We start from the raw sequence: 18,033 nt of genomic DNA on the forward strand, positions 1-18,033 counted from the left end.
TGTAACATATTTGTAAAAAGTGCTACTGATGACTGGGTAACACCGGTGTTGGAGGATATTTATCATTTCTTTCCTTTTTTTTTTTATTATCATTTCTTACATATTTTTGAAAATATTAATGATATCCAAATCCCCTCATAAATGATTACAACATTATATGAGGATGATTGCCCTTTCCAGTGAAATTTGGGCTGAGAGATGGTGGTTTGATTTGTGAGCGTTATCTGGTCTGGAAAGCAAGCCTGCATAAATAAAATGACCAATCTAACAGAAATAGAATGACTATCTGCACCGACGAACACATGTTGCTGAGGAAGACGTTTCTGTCCTCCGATTATATGAACTTTGTCCAAGTACTCAAGGAGAGTAGAATCTCATAGAGATATGGCAAACAGCGTTTTGCATAACATTGTGCGATTATTATATTATTCGATATTCAACAATATTATACAATATTGCGAATATTGTTTAATATCCTAAAGTCTTTTACAGTATATGTGTACTACAAAGAAATATTAGATAGGCACTGATTGTGTCAAAGAACGATGGCGCCAAAAGTGAGCCGTGGAATTTCTCTCAGGAAAGTATAGAGGTTGAATCAACCGAGTAAGCACGGATTCGCGGCTGCAATAGAGACAGTCGAGATGGACTTCATTCTTTGTGTCAGTATTAATTTATGTCTAGTTCTATTCCATCGCCAAATATCAACATACAAGTCCTGTTTAGGAAAGTCGAACAGGAGGATTTTGTGCTATAGAGAAGAGCTTCATTGAAATTTAAGATATATTTCCTTAGTTATGGAATTTTTTAATGTAAATTTTCGATGAAAGTAAAAACGAAAGAATAACAAAGATACTTTGTGTGTGAATATATATATATATATATATATATATATATATATATATATATATATATATATATATATATATATATATATATATATATATATATATTTGATTCTAAAATAATTATCTGTCAAAAATAATTTTTATTTGTAGATATAATATATCTATATTCTTTTGTACGTTATTTCTTAAACATATTATACAAATGTCGAAATAATCTTTTGAAAAAGATCTATTGAATCTTAATGATAAACTCGAAGCATCGCGAACTAAAGAAGACTGTGTTGTTTTTTGAAAAAGAGAAGATATCAAGACGCTTCTAAATCCCATTCTTCCGGATATCCTGCGGCGCAGCAACAATCGGGGCACAGTTCTACGCCCATACCTGAATCCTTAATGAATCCTCCTCATTCAATCGTCCACAACGGTGATCCTCTAAAACTTTCTATCAATTTGGAAAATATCTGTCTCCTTTTTTTGTGCCATCTTCCATTGATGTTCCTTGGGAAGGACAACAAAGGCCAGCCCGTTCCTTTGTCTGGAACAGAGCACAGAAGGAAGAACCCCCGAAACATTTGCTAAGTGGTTTCTGTTCCTTCCCCGGCAGCAGCGGGATGCCTCTAGTCATTAACGTTCTTCATTGTTCCACGAATGTAACCCTAGACCAAGATAGAGACAATAGTTCCGAGGTTTATGTCGCAAACGATTGTCGTATCAGCGCGGGCCTCTCCTCCTGGTCCGAACTGCTGTCTGTGACATCCTGTGTGGGGAGGGGTGGCGATATTGGGAGGGCTGGAGTAATATGATGCGACCTTCTGTTTCATTCGAGAGCACCCCCTGGTGAGAGACTATGATGTCCTGTTCTATGGCTCGAAACAATGATCTCTGTGGCAAAGTGGGGGATGGATGAGTTCGTCCTGGGATGCGTTGTGAATCGTTTGTTTTCTCTTCTCAGGGAGAGAGATCAGTGTTCGACATTAAGTTTCCGTTGAATTCACGTGGAATAGTAATTTCGAATGTTTAATGACCGTGGTTTTTGTCAGATGTGACTTGTAATTTTCACACATTTTTTTTTCAACGAAGAATTGTGATATTTAATTTTGTTATTATGTGCGTTGCTTTTTTTTTTTTTTTTTTTTTTCGTTTTAAAGAATTTGAAAATCTTTGCCAATTTTTTTTCCCATCTTTTTCTTAAATCAATAAAATGGTGCGGTAAGTCGAGAGGGCTAATTATTCACAAGTCGATAAATTTTTGTGATTTCAGATTCATTGTATTCATTATATATGATAAATAGCGTATTGACAACAATTATTGTTTCAGCCTGGTAAAAGAATACTCTTCTTTTTTCTTTTTTGAAATGGGAATAATTATGTCTGATAATTTCAATTTAAAAAAAAAAGATCAATAAAGGAATCAGCAAAAGTGTAGTTTTGCTTGCAAGGAATATCCAAGTTTCGTTGGGAAGACATTTATATGCAGCAGTATATCTTAGATTCAAGAAAAGAAACCGACCAACTTGAATGTCGGAATTATAGGGGCAATAGAATAAAATCTTCTCCAACTTGCTTTTTGTAAGACTACTATCTCATACTGACAAAGTGATTGGAGACTACCAGTGCGGATTTAGATAGCAAAAATCTACTTGAGACCAAATGCACACTTTAAGACAAATTTTGGAAAAAACTAAAGAATATAACATCAAAACTTTTCACTCATTTATAGACTTTAATATTGTTTACGACAGTATAAAAAGAGATAAGCTATTTGAAGCAATGGAACAGTTTGGAATCCCCACTAAACTTTTTAATTTAAGTAAGGCTACACTGAATAATGTAACATGCAGGGTTAAAATCCAAAACCATTTATCCGAGCCCTTTGCAACAGAGAGAGGCCCGCGTCAAGAGGATTCCGTTGCTTTTCTGTTTTTTAACATTGCCTTGGAGAAATGTATCCGAGATAGTGGATTAGACCGAAAAGGCATTCTGTGGAAGAGATCCATTCAACTGATGGCCTATGCAGATGGTATAGATATAATTGGAAGGTCAGAAAGGGCAATGAGAGAGACCTTTCATGCTTTGGAAACTTCTGCCACAAATATGGGCCTTACCATCAACGAAGATAAAACTAAATTTATGGAATTCCCGCCCTCAACTATAAATCACACTCTTCCTCTGTGTATTAACGGCCATACCTTCGAAAAGGTCGATCATTTCAAATACCTTGGCACAATGATTAATGACTATAATAAACTCAAAACAGAAATTGACAACAGAATAAAAATAGCTAATTAAGATTTCTTTGGACTAAAAAAACAACAAAAATCCAACTGAATCAGTCGAAACACTAAACTAAGAATTTATAAGACTCTTATTATGCCTATTCTGCTTTATGCAAGTGAAACTTGGACACTCGGCGTTCTCTGAACATGTGCGAGAGAAAGAAACTTCGAAGTATCTTTGGCCCAGTACTAGAGAGAGGATGTTGGCGAACTAGATTCAATTTTGAGTTATACAAACTCTATAGGCAACCACAGGTGACACTGGTTATCCGGAGCAATAGGTTAAGATGGCTCGGCCATATCTGGAGAAACCCTGAAAACAGCGCCCTCAAAATATCCACCTTTAAAAATCCTATGGGATCCCGGGCCAGAGGAAGACCTCGAACTAGATGGCTGGATGATGTCTAAAGAGACCTGAGTGTTTTGAGGATAAAGAACTGGAAGGAAGTTGCGGGGGATAGAAAGAGCTGGAAAGTGCACGTGGTTGAGGCATCCAAGGTTTGGAAAGGGCTGTTGTGCTGATGAAAAAGAAGACGCATATCCTAGAGAGAATGCACATCATAACTAAATGGTTCGTGTGACATGTCCCCACCCATCTCCCCTTTTCAGCATGTTTGGATTATTAGGAAAATAAATATACTGCTACATGGTCCTTACGATCCTTAATTTTCCTAATGTTGTTGAATTTGGGCACCAGAAAAATGTTTGATTTTTTGTTTGTTCTTTATATATAATCATTATTTTTTTGGGATTGAAAAAAAACTCAACAACAACAAGAACAAAAAACACCAATTTGCGATTTGGCTTTCTCTTGAGAATTCCACTAACAGAAATTAGTATGTTGACATGAGAATTCTATCAATCACCAATCTATTTTATCTGTGAAGTTTGGGCATAGATTAGGAAAGAAGAAAGGAGGAGGATTACCACAATTGTTAAAGAATCTCCACCAGAACCAGGTCCCTAACTGTAAATAATATTATTAATCATTCATTATGTCTTCACAATGCTTAGAAACAAAATGACGTAGCCTCTGAAGTGTGTGGTATTCCGTGAAATAATCCAAAACAGCAGGATTGCTAAAAAGTTACACTGTGTGTGAACAAGATGTTCTAAACTTCCTCTGGAGTTGCTTCTTACAGAAGAGGTATTTTATTTAAATATCTGGCTAATGTGTATATTTTAATATATGACAAAGCATTCAGCAAATCTTTGTAAACGCATCTGCACAGTCAGTTTTGGAATGAAAAAAAAAAAAAAAATGACGAGGGCTGAAGCCAGATATGCGGCTTTAACTTTCTTTTGTTGTTCCACAACCGAATATATTTTATGGGACTTCCATAACTGTATTAAAAATGGATTTAAAAAAAAGATTTTATAGGACAAAAAAATTTAATATGGGATGGAAAGAAGGAAATAATTTATCTTTAAGAAACCTTTGTTAGTATTATTAACTAATATTATCTTACGAGTATTCATTTTATGGAGGGAAAAAAAAAAGAATATTGAACACTGAATATTCAAAAGATTCGCTTCGTGAATGTTTTGAATGTTTAATCTCAATTGTCTGAATTCTCATGAACGAGTGTTAATAAAAGTAATGGCGAAAATTAATTTTAATTTTAAACTATTAGTTAAAAATAATTAAAAGTAAGAAGTGCCTTAATTAAAATTTCTTTATTAAAAATAATCTTCAAGTCTAGAATATAGTGTCAATTTTTATTAATTTTTGAATTATTAAAAAGGGTTTAATGAAAGTTATGCAGAATCATCAGCATCACTGCACTGAAAGTTTATAATAGTTTTAGTTTAGTTATATTAACTTCCCCTTTTAACGCAACACTTGGGAACTATTTTGGGATGGGCCTCGTAATTTTGAACCGCGTTCAGATGACGAGAACGACACCTGAACTGGCACTCCCTCTCCAAACTTCCACACCACATCAGGGGAAGGACGTTTGGCTCCGACGGATTTAACGTGGAACCAGATTCGCTTATACGACAGTTCTTCGGTGGAACTGGGTCTCGAATCGTGGAAAACCTCCGGTTCTGACACCGGAGTCTTACCACCAGGCCACCGCGGCCCATAAGTTTGTAATAGTCTTCATTTGATATTAATGCACGAGGCACCACTGGATTCAGCTCTTATATGATCGAATACATATATAATTTTATTCCTGTATTCAATAGTATGGCGTCTAGAAGGAACTTCCAGAAGCAGTTTTATCACGCTTTACGAGTCCTTATTCACATCATTTTTTTAAATATGTTCTTGATACTATTATACCTTTTATACGCAATAACAATAAATTGCATTATTTTTATCGGCTTCATATAATTCTTTTCTAGTGGAGGAATTTCATAACTGCAATACAAACGTATTATGATTTTTTTCAAAAAAATGTGGTTATAACTGTGATTGTAATTATTCTAACGACGAACGATTTTGATATAAATAGAAAGAGGTATTTGATTAAGAAGACATAGACAAAATGATAATAACTGATAAAAAATAAAACACTTAATTGAATTTCCAATAAAAAAAACTAGAATAATATTACCAAATGAAATAAAAGTATAATTATTTTCCAAAATAAAAAAAATTGTTTTTAATTGTACTAGCAACAAGGGTGACAATGCGCAATGAAATGCCAAATATGAATTGGCAAGCGTCACTTTACGTTTATCAAGTGAATACGAATTAATTCTAAAGAGCGATTGAAAATCGAGTAAAATCCTTAAAAAAGTAATAAAAGAACCTTTTTAATTCTCTTGACCTGTCACCAACACTCATGCAATGCAAGTGAGTGAGGGGGTCGAGGAAGCATTTGGGGGGCGTGTGTGCAGGAAACCGCACGCGTCCCCTTCGATGAGTTCATTCATAGTTGTTTTCATCAGTTAAAAAGAGGGTTACCCTTCTCGGTTCGTCCCTCTTCTCTGCTGATAATGAGGAGTGTTGAGTTGTGAAATGACTCAATGTTTGAAAAGGATTGCCCTGAACTGAAAGGAAGGGAGGAGAGGAGGCAATGCAATGGCGGAATGATTTTAGTAGTGGTATTAAAAAGATTCCTTCAGGCGATCGTTTCTCTTTATTTTAAAAGTAGGGAGAAAAAACAGCCCCGTTTATTTTGTTGAAGTAATTGAAAGTGATGAAAAATATTCATTACTTTTTTTTGAAACTTTCTTCCAATTTTTTGTATCGTTTAGTTTTAGTTATATTAACATCCCGTTTTTTAAAGCAACGCTAAGGCTATTTTTGGACGGGCATCGTAATTTTGAACCGCGGTCAGATGACTAGAGCGATACCTGAGCTGGCACCCCCTCTCCAAGCTTTCTTGCCACATCAGCGGGTGGACGTTTGGCCCCGACGGATTTGACGTGCACCGGACCCTCTTACACGTCGGTTCTTCGGTGGAATTGGGTCTCGAATCTGAATCCCTCCGGTTGCGAAGCCGAGATCTTACCACCAGGCCACCGCGGTCCCTCTTTTTGTAGAGATTCATTTGATACCTAAAATACAAGATGCAGTCAATAAAAGACACATTGAAATTTTTTAGTAGTAATTATATTTTTAACCTGTTATATTCTTACTGTCTCTCTATTACAAAAAATGTAAAGAAAAAATATCGATCTCAAGATTTGGAAGAATCTTCATATATCTGTTTACAAAATATGAAAGATAATTTAAAAGAGGCATATTAAAGATAATAAAGAGGCATATTTGAATATATGAAAGATAATTTAAAAGAGGCCTCTATCTGATTAGATAAAATTTTGATACATGATTTTATCACTAACCTTTTGTCAAATTCACTAAAGGGTTACCTGTCTATTGGTTTATTTACGGTTTAGAAATTCAGCAAACTTCATAAATCGAAATTGGTATGTGATCTTGACCCCTAAATGGGAGATTTGTATGAAATTTTGAATGCGATCTTGCAAAGATAAGATACTTGATGCTTGATTTCTTTCGTTCTACTATACATGAGGTTGCAGTGACCTGATTAAGGTTTTGTCTTTGGGATCGCAGGGTTCCATGTTCAAGACTCGATTACATCGAAAAACTGGCCTAAAAGAGGGTACGATACTTGCAAATCTATTGTGGCCAAAGGCCTTCCCGTTGGTGAGATATGGTAATTTGGAGAGGGATCCCTCGTCGTTCGACCGCAGATCGTAATTGCGAGATGATCTTCCAAAATAGCCCTATTGTTGCTTTAAAATGGGACGTCTGTATAACTAAACTAATTCTCATTTTGCTATATAACTAAATAGAGAATGTCCGTATTGTGTAAAGGGAATTCTCATTAGTTTTTAGTCAATAAAATAAGGAATGTGTTAGGCGGTAAAATAAGTAAAGCTCTACAGTTTAGTTTTTATTGCGGTTTGGCACATAAATTGGTGTTTTTCACACAAATGCATCCGTTCAGTTTAGTAAACTGTATTAAGATCAATTTTGAAGCAACGTGAAAGCTAACTTGGGATGGGTATGAAGAAGACGATATTGACGCAGTTTGAAGAAGACGATATTGACTGAAGTGGCATGTTAGACATTTCAGTCGGTGTCCTCTTCATGTGACTTTCAAGTCACACGAGTTAAACTCTCGACTTTAGGTTAATTTTTTTATTAGGTCTTGATGCTAAACGAAATAGAATTTGATATTTGCAGCTTCTACATGGGGACAGATCTTATCAACAAGTCACTGCGATTCCATTTAACCTTTATAATTAAAGGTGTGAATTAAGCTATTTTCATTTTTGGAAATTCAGAAAGCTATTATTGTAGCATCAAATAAGTACCTTGGTTTAGTGGAACCTTTCTTAACCGGTAGTAAAATGTCAAGACAAAAGATATTGTTTCTACTCCGGTTACTAAAATTACGCTTCTGTATGGCGTTCTGTTGACGGCGGTTTTCAATTTATTATACACAATTAAAGAACTAATATTGAAAATCGTGCAGATTTTTTAAAAATTAAACTAAACGCACGTAGTTATATATTTAAAAAAATTAAATTAAATAACATTTTAATATTATCATGCATATTAACAAATGAACGTTATGAATCGATAGCTTGATGATTCATATAACTTCAAATTTCCTGTTTACAACACTGTCGCCGAAGTTTTAAAAATTTCCGTGTATATAATGAAACGTTATAACATCGTGTGCGTGTTCATCGCATTTTATGAATGTCTGAAATACTTACTCTTTCTTACTTTGTGCGTCATCTTCATCTTCTACCTCTGCTTCTTCCTATCATCCATTTTCCAATATATATACTATTATAGTGACGAACACAATCTTCAATGACTTAGATCTAAATAATTAAAAAATAACTTTTGAATTACTGGTCCAAATATGATTAAAAATTTTTTATCCACCGCATCGTTTTTTATAAAGCAAATTACCTTACATTTGCTTAGGAAAAACAACAACATAAAAATGATATATCTTAGTTAATAGACGTGATTATATATCTGTGATTATTCATAATCGCCAATAAGTTTATTGGTGATTATGCCTAATCACTGAATTAATCACATTTGGCGTAACATATACATAAATGGAAAATAATAAGTAAAAGTAATCAACTACTATATAAGTATATTTTGCTGAGAAAGACATTAAGATGAAGTTGCTTAAAACATTTTATTGAAATTTTTATCAAGCATTAATTTCGCCAAACGTACAAGGTCGCCAAAGTGCACAATATTTTTAATCCAGCACATTATTTCTTTCAGTAAATTTTTAATGCTGGCAGCCTAGCTCATAGGAAACATTTTAAAATACTGGCTTATAGTAAACGTTGCAAAAATACGAATTAGAGTGGATTTTAGTATTAAAAAAAGAGTTTTTTGTATAGAATAAAAAGTGAGAATTTACTGAACCTAATCAGCATTTTGTTACAAAGTTTCTCTTTACACTATATTAGAGCGGATATTTAGGAGTTTACTGTACATAATTTGTTTTAATTCTTCATGAAGTATGCATTTTATTTCCGCTATTTGCACACACACACACAGAGAGAGAGAGAGAGAGAGAAATATAAAATATTTGAATTACAGCATAACTTTTGATGGAAGAACAATTATATGTCAAGATTTTTGAAATCTCTTATTTTTAAATTGGTTATTTATAATTTATAATTTTAGGGGCAATTATTGTAACGTTTATAATAAATAATTGCAATCCGTAATTCGTATTCAGAGTTTTGTTATTATTCCATGTTTCTCTATGTTACGAAAAACTTTGTTGTTAACTGCATCAAATGTTAGAATTTATTACAAGATATTAGAAAAATACTTTTTTTCTTGAATATATAATTTAAACCACGGAGATTCGTATTCCTAGTACGCAATCGAAATTTTCCTTTATTAGTAGATACAAAATTAAATTTATCGAGTTAAGTTACGAAATATTTTAATTTCTTTTCCGAGAAATTTAGAATAGAACATATATTTTATATCTAGATACAATGACAAAAAAAAAAGTTTATAATCTCACTCGATAATCGGCTCACACATTTTCTTCGGGTAAACTAGTTTTGCTAACTTTAAATATGCCTGTTTACGGATATAAGTTTATTGAGGAAATTGAAAATGGATTAATAGATTTTTTTTTTTCGCACGAAATTTCACAACAATGAAGGAATCAACAATTTTCTTTTGTTTTGAAAAGTGGCAAAAAATATTTTTTGTCTGAAAAAAGAATTTCTTTCCTTCCAAAAATATTCCGAACGCAAACACGTAAACATTTTTTTTTTCACATTATTTTATTTTCAATTTATAAGCGTAAGTTTTTATAAGAGCTTGAAATGTCTTCTTCAGTATATGATACGAAATGACGTCACTATAAAAAGATCGGAAGGAAGACGTATTGAGGGAGAGAAGTCACCGCAGGGGTCTTCTGTCCGGGCATAATGCCCCTAGATTGTTTTCGGTGGCCGGATGAGGCGGTAATAAAAGGAACACCAGGCTCTGCTGGACGTCTCCTCTGTACAATGACCACTCAAAAGAGCACTCAACGCCACTTTCAGGGGGAAGGAAGGCTCATCAGCTATCAAAGTGCCTAAATCAGTCTTAAGAGTTCCTTCCGTGCCTCGAAGCTTTGGCATTCGTGGGTGATTTTGAAAGAATCTATTCTGCCTAAAAGCGTTCTACTAAATTAGCTGGAAATTTTCATTTATTTACCGAAGCTCATGAAAATTAGCGGTTGTATCATACTGGAAAACTTATCTAGTTGCTAATTGATTTCTGGGTTGTTTTTCAATGCTGATAAAGGATCGTTGTAAATATCTAAAAAAATCAGAAAATATATCAATGCATTTCTTGATTAATTTTCATCAAATTAACGGATGACCTTCCCTCTATATTCACTTTATTAATGCTATTTTATATTAATCCGGTTTTGGATTAATCCAATTCTTATTGTAATCCCTTTTGCTTCGAATTAGTCTTGTTCAATAATAGTAAGCACTAGTGTTTTGAAGGTTGAAAGACAGTCAAATCTCGCATAATGAGCAAAACAAGTGACCCTCTTAACAAGCGATATTTTGCAGAATGAGTGGCGAGAGATACCGTGACGCCACATGCTGTGCTAGTTTTTGTTTTAAGAGAACACTTATATATATATATATATATATATATATATATATATATATATATATATATATATATATATATATATATATATATATATATATATATATATATATATATATATATATATACATGGGTACTCCCTTGGGGCACTTCGAAATGAGGATGAGAAGCTTCCGACATGGTATTTGGTTCTCCCCATCCTAGAGGGTACACGAAGAAAAGGGGGTCTGGCACCTACCATCGACTTACTGCCTTAGGGAAGGGTTGTACCATGGCCGGTGATGGACTTTAGGACTCAACCACAGTTCCCGCCAGTGTTGCTGTTGCTGCGGTCCGGTCATTCAGTATTATTTATCCGTGTGCCTTCGGGTGAGTCGGAGAGTCAGAGATATGACTTATATATATATGGAAGAAGTTTTGGCCTGATAGTCTTGATAGGCCGATTGCGACTCCGGGAACTTTAAGCCTGTGTCTATGGAGCTTTGATCGACGGAATTTTGTCTCTGGCCTTGATTATAAGGTTAAAGGTGCATAGCAGCGACATCGATGATCTGGTGGAAGAACATAGTCAGAAACAGAAGAGCTTATAAAGCTGCATCTTATGTACAGAAAAAAAAAATGGACAGGGGAGAAAAAAAGAATAGACGCCATAGAGCATCACCCTTTAGTGAAATAGGGAAGATGCTGATAGCATGGGAAATTATTGAATGGCATATTGAGAAACATCAGGCTGATAGGGCAGTAGTTATGCGTTCTACGAATTCATTTAAAGATAAGGTTGTGATTCATTTTCACCAAATTTTGAAGCTTAACTAAAGGCCGTCTTTAGACAATTTTCTTGTAGGAAAAAAAAAAAGCATGCATAAATAATAAATGACATTATTATCAGTTTGTTTGAGTATTTTTTTCGGAATGGCACGCACTTCTCTATTTTACATGGATTCATATGTAAAAAATTATTTCGCTTCACGAATGTTTCTCATTATGATTGAGATTTGTGAACGAAGTATGCACGTTAAGCGAAATTCCACTGTACAGCTGTTTGCAAGAATCTATTATTTCGTTTTCCATACAAACAAATCTTTAAAAAAAAACTCAATTTGAGCAACCATTTTCTTAATAACCAGAACTAATTATGCACCCACTTCCACCTGTAATCAAAATTACTCATTTAATCAAGATGCAAGTGAGGTGCAAGGAAAAAAAATGAGTGGCTATTGGCAAGATTCTCTTCTTTAAATACTCGCCAAAGGCATTTCCACATCTCATGGAAAAGAATAATTTACCGTTTTTATTCAAACCAGAGCTCCACTCATTTGCCAATTTTTTTTCTGTCTTTCAATGGCTCCGCTTGGAAACTTTACCCCTTTTCAGAAAACCTCACCTTTTATTATTATTATTTTTTCTCCATCTATTCCCTGAGTATTCATCGGCTGCCGGCGAATGCAATGAAAATCAAGGAAAACGGAGAATTTACATGAAAGTCCCATTTGTGGGACATTATTAAACAAACTGCCGGGCCCATTGTGGGGCTGGAAGACAGCCATTTGCGAGCAGGCTAGGCCTGGGCCCTAATGGCCCCCGGGAGGATATTCTTGGGGCACTTTCATCAACCCCGACGGCACTTTGAGGCTCTACAATCGCTCGCATTAAGAAAAATTCTAAGCAGACGATATTGAAAAGGTCCGAGTTCTTCACTTCCCTTCTTTTTTCTCTCTTCTCCTCTTCTTCTTTATAATTTTATTTCCATCTACTTTGGCATTCCTTATATCTTCTTTCCTCCGTGCTTTTCTTGGGGAGAGTGCGAGGCCCATTCTATATTCTCTCGCATTTTACGGAGTACTTGGGCGCTTCTTATTTATTTGCTTTATTCTGCTTGTTTGTTTATTTTTGCTTCCTTCTCTCTTTTGCGGGTTTGTGAGATGGGTTTTATTTATTTATTTTTTTTTTTTTTTTCTTCCTCCTCCAGGACCGATTCTGAAAAATCACTCTTCAGCTGAAACGATTTTATCTGCAAATACGAAATAATGTGCAATTTTTTTTATTGTCTCTGTTAAATAGTCATATAGTTATATTTTGTTATAATATAGGGGAATAGCTCGACTTAACATAAAAGTAGAATAGTTTGTTGACGTTTGATTATTACAGATGGTAATTATGAATGAAAAAAGATCATTTCGGTGATATTCAAGAGAAAATTTAAGAATATAGAAAACTTATTTGTTCCATTCCTGAATCTCACTGTGACATATCTATAGCACGGTAGATTTGGCAAGATGTTAGGTGCCCATAATTCAACTGCACTCACTGTCCGAGATTTTTCATTATTGAAACACTGCTAATAATCTACCCATCAGAAATGAAAAATAATTTAATGTATTGATAAAATCAATGCCATGTCGAATAATTTTTAATTAATTGTAAAATATTGTTACTTCATGAAAAATAGGAAAGAATTGTGACAAATACAAATAAATGCTAAATCATTTCTTACTTTTTATAAACTATAAGTAGCTTTTACGTCTCTTAACAATGGCAAGAATCTCGCTAATTTTTTAAGGTCCATACTCTAAATATTTGCAGCGGGCTTCATACTGTCTATTGTATGTCCTTGTTTTCCTCCGCTCTTGCGAAGGCGAAGAGTACTTTTACCATTAGGTGATCGAGTGCATAGCTAATTCATAGATATAGAGGTTTTGTTTCAAACTTATTTACAGACATCGAGATTTAGTCATAGATATCGAGGTTTTGTTTTGAGCTTATTTATCGATATCGAGGTTTTGATTCGAGTTTATTTATAGATATCGATATTTAATCATAACTAGGTTTTGTTTCAAGTGCATTTAGCGATATCGAGATTTATTTACAGATATCATTTATTCATAGGTATCGAGGTTTGATTCGAGCTTATCGTTGATATCGATAAATTGCTCCAACTATTCCCAAGAGAATAGATGAAAAATAATTTTCTTACAATGATACATAATGACATTATATATTTAACTGTAAAAATATTATCTTTAGGTAATGAATTATTGATATTGAAAACAGAAGGTACTGAAAATTAATGAAACACTTTTTGAACGCAGTTTAAATACTGCTTTAAATAACCATGAAAATCCATCAATTTATAACATGTGAATATATACAGCGAGTTTGAATTTTTCCTTGTCAAGGAATACAAGAAAAAAAAAAAAAACTTTTTTCCTAGGAATAACATCATAATTTAATTTACTCACACTTTTCTTTGTCGTCCGCATTCAGCCTTATCTGAAGCAGTTTTAAATTGTATAGACATTTTTCTGTATGTCAAATAAAAAAAAGCCACTCCGACTCACTACTACAGGACACGAAAAAATTTGAATGACCGGAACATCGCGATAACATTTGCGGAAACTAAGATTGAGTACTAAGGACCACCACCGGTCACGGTGAAACCTCTCCTGAAGGAGGAACGTTCTGTCATCGAAGGGAGTAGCCATCCAAAACCGTTTTTGATCCACCAGGTCGGCAAGAACCAACTAGCATTTCAGAAGCTTCCCATCTCTGTACCTGAGGCGACCCCTGGGCGAAGACATTTTTAGGAGCGGCATTATCTATCTTTTTTGGCTTCCAAACATTTAATATTTCTGTAACGCACCTCAGAGAGATACACCAGTAATACATAAGACGCAATACACACCTTTTTTCGCAAAATGTCAGTCATGGTAAGGAGATATTTCCTTTCAGAAAGTGTCTCCGACTCTAGCAAAATTCATTACTAAAAATAACTCAAATATTCGGAAGTTTTTGAGAAAGTTGTAGATTTATATACTGATCAGTTAGTTGTTTGCAATTTTGTAAGCATCGGCTAACAAAAAGTATCAAACTCAAGTAAAATATTCTAGTAAAAGCAGGGAGCAATTAACTGTAAAGTGAAATGAAGAGGGAATATTCTAAAGAAACTATGATCACATTGCATACAGTTGTAGGTTCAAAAGGACCTGGAAAATTTCTTCCTAAAACTATTCTTCATGACACTGCTTTTCAACATGATTATTCAAAAGGGTATTGACTACCTTTTAGGGATATCACAAAGTTAGGATTTAGGGATATCTCACAGTTAGACTAACTGAAATAAGATATGAAAAGACAACGATTTAGTAGGATATTGTGGTGAAAGAGATAGTTCGGATATAATTTTAAGAAAAAAATTTAGAATTTTAATGAAAATGCAATGCCAACTTAGATACCAAGAATATAAAAAATTTTTCTAAAGAAATTTGTTTCCAATACAATTTTTTTAAAAAAATATGTTAATAGAATAATATCAAAAGCCTATAAAAAATTTGATTTCTTAAACGAAGAATTAAAAAATGTCTCAATGAGGAAAAATTTGAAAATTTTTGAAAAAAATTTGTATTTTAGTGCAATTTTATCTAATCTTGAATACTAAAATTTCATTTTGGATCTTTAATAAAAAATAAAATAAAATTCTAGATCAGACACAAATTAAATTTATGCGCCATTAATTTTATAAAAAAGGTAAATTTAATTCATATTATATATCTTTGGCTTATCTACGTAATGTGTTTGGCCTCCTAATTTGAAATATCAACTGAATCTGTTTGTTTTTATATTGCCATCAATAGTATGATTGATTTCAGTGACATATTTTTTTATATATTTTACGACATCAATCAAAACGTTTAAAGTCAACATGTTATATGAAAATGTGTTTGCCGAATTTAGTTCTGTAGACAATTTTGCATTATATCTCACATTTTATAAAATATTCAACAATTTTCATGAATCCAAGAATTTTTAATATGCCTTTTGATATTGTTAAAATCAAATCTTTTCAACTTTTAAATTCCTAATGTATTTTAAAAGTTTTTAAGATTGAACGAATTCAGCTTTTAAGTTTCTAATAAGTTTTTTAATGCTTTAAGAATTTATTAGGTTTGACTTTTGAATTCTTAATGTTTGAATGCTTTTAAGATTATATTTAAACTTAAAGAGCGTTTTTAATGTTTTAAGATTGAATATATGAAGCATTTAAATCGCTTATATCTTTTTAAATGTTTTCAACGTTCAAGAGTTGCCAATTGCTAAATTCTTAATATGATTTTTTAAAAAATGTTTTTAAATTGACTGCATAAGCATATTAAATTTCTAATATGTATTTTTAAAAAAATTATGATTTATTATTTAGAGTTGCTATTTTTTGCGTATTTTATGCTCATTTTACAATGCTTTCTGTAACATTCTGTAATATCCTATTACATTTTAATTATTTTTTGTTCATCTGTGGAAAGGGGAAGCATAATTTACAGGAACTGAAGGAAATTTCAAAAACGGAAACGCCTTTTCGAGGAAATTAGATCATTTCATTAAATGCAAATTAATTCAAAAATATTTAAAAATCATTTTAAACTTCAACTGTTCGTCTTTGAAACTAAACTTATCACAAATCTTAGTAGTAATTGGAAAATAATTTTAAGAAAACATTAAGAAATATTTCATATTTTAATTTTTTATTGGGTTGCAAATTAAACTAGTTCGGACTTAATGGTTCAATTCATGCTCAGGTTTTGTATAGTTAGTGCAAAGGATTAAATTTTTTTAATTTATTCAGTATCTCCGAAAGAAAAAAGGATGTCATATCTTAGCACATATTAGAGCAAAATGAATTTAGATGTTATATGGTATACGGAGTGACGCCCACTTGATTAAAGGTAAAATGAACTCTGTAAGAATTATGTGGTCAAAAAATTCGACATCAAGTTTTTAATGTATCTTTAGGTTTTAGATATGCTCGAGTATGAAAAAGAATGCATTTTTAGAATTACGTCGATCTGCTTATTTGAAAGTGTCAACTAAAAAAAAAAAAGCCATGTTGTAGATAAACGAAATTTTATATACAGCCTTGATAGTCAAAATTTTCTATTGGAATTAATCGGCTAGGAAGAAGTTCTAAATACATACAGGTTTTTTTTTTATTATTATACGGAGAAGACAGACAGAAAGCACATCGTTTCGTCGAAATGCATGAGAGAATCGATAGGAGAATAATCTCACCTATAATTAAATGAACTGTAAAATTAAGTGTTAGGTAATCGAAAGCCTATGAAAACAAAACAGAACCGTGTTACATCTCAGGGCAATCGATTTCTTTAGAGCTGTTTCTAGTTTTGAAAAAATCCAGCGGGAATGGTCTCCCTAAAACGTTTTTGCAAACTCTCTGATAAAGATGTAACCTGAAGAACGCCTTGAATGGAATTGACGTCCAATTGTTAAGAAACATTAATGTTTTGAATGATATTTAGCATTTTTATTGAATCCCTCGTAGATCCTTGGCACGAATTTTGGCGATTAATCCCTGACATGATGTTAATTGTAGCCGAAAATTGAATTTGGGTTTTAGAAACTTTTTCACATCCAACTAAAAAAAATTGACACTGGACTTCTCACTTGTAGTCTTGAAATTAAGCGCTGAATTTGATATATTGAAGTCACTGCGTTTTTGAACTATCGAATTTACATCCTTCTGAATTTACAGACTGACAGACGTTCAACCCCATGTTAGATTTGATTTACAATTTGACAAATGTCTACGATAACGATGTACTGAATTTTATCCATCTAGCTCTTTTCGTTTTATTGTTATCGTGTTTCTGATATTCAAACAATCTGACAGACAAACTTCCTGATCAAATTTTGCCTGAAATTTGAGAGAAATCACAAAGTGGTGAAAGATATTTTATATATAGATGACAGGAGTAACAACCTTGCATCACCAGGTTCTGTACCCACCAGGGCAGATAGACCATCATTCCGGAATTTCTCATCCCCAGATGTGAGGTGCCCCTTGGATTGGTAAAAAGTTAAAATGTCAATTTCTGTATAACTTGTATAATGCAACATTCTGCCTCGGGAAGTAAGGATCCTGTAGTCTGCAATCAGAATTTTTTTTTGTAAATGTTCCGTTTGTAAACAGTTTGTTTGCACGTCCCAGAAGAATGCTGGAAGCTCGAAAATGTTTGATTTCTTCTGCAACTAGACTACTGTCTTGGAGATTGAAGAAGGAAGAGAGCATTGAATCAGCTTTGCAATGAAAATCTTTATGTTGAAAAGTATGTCTCTGGTGGGAGAAAAAAGCAACAGTTCTGAAAGTAAGCATGTTGTTATGAACGCCAGGCTTTATGTTGTTGTTATGAACGCCAGTTATACTGTGTGAAATTAATTTGTTGTTCATATGATGTTTCGAAAAAAAGACGGTTTCTATGATTGTGAAAAATTGCAGTATAAGTCATATCACTGATTCTCT

The sequence above is a fragment of the Argiope bruennichi genome, chromosome 5 (genome assembly GCF_947563725.1).
Source record: "Argiope bruennichi chromosome 5, qqArgBrue1.1, whole genome shotgun sequence".
NCBI lineage: Eukaryota > Metazoa > Arthropoda > Arachnida > Araneae > Araneidae > Argiope > Argiope bruennichi.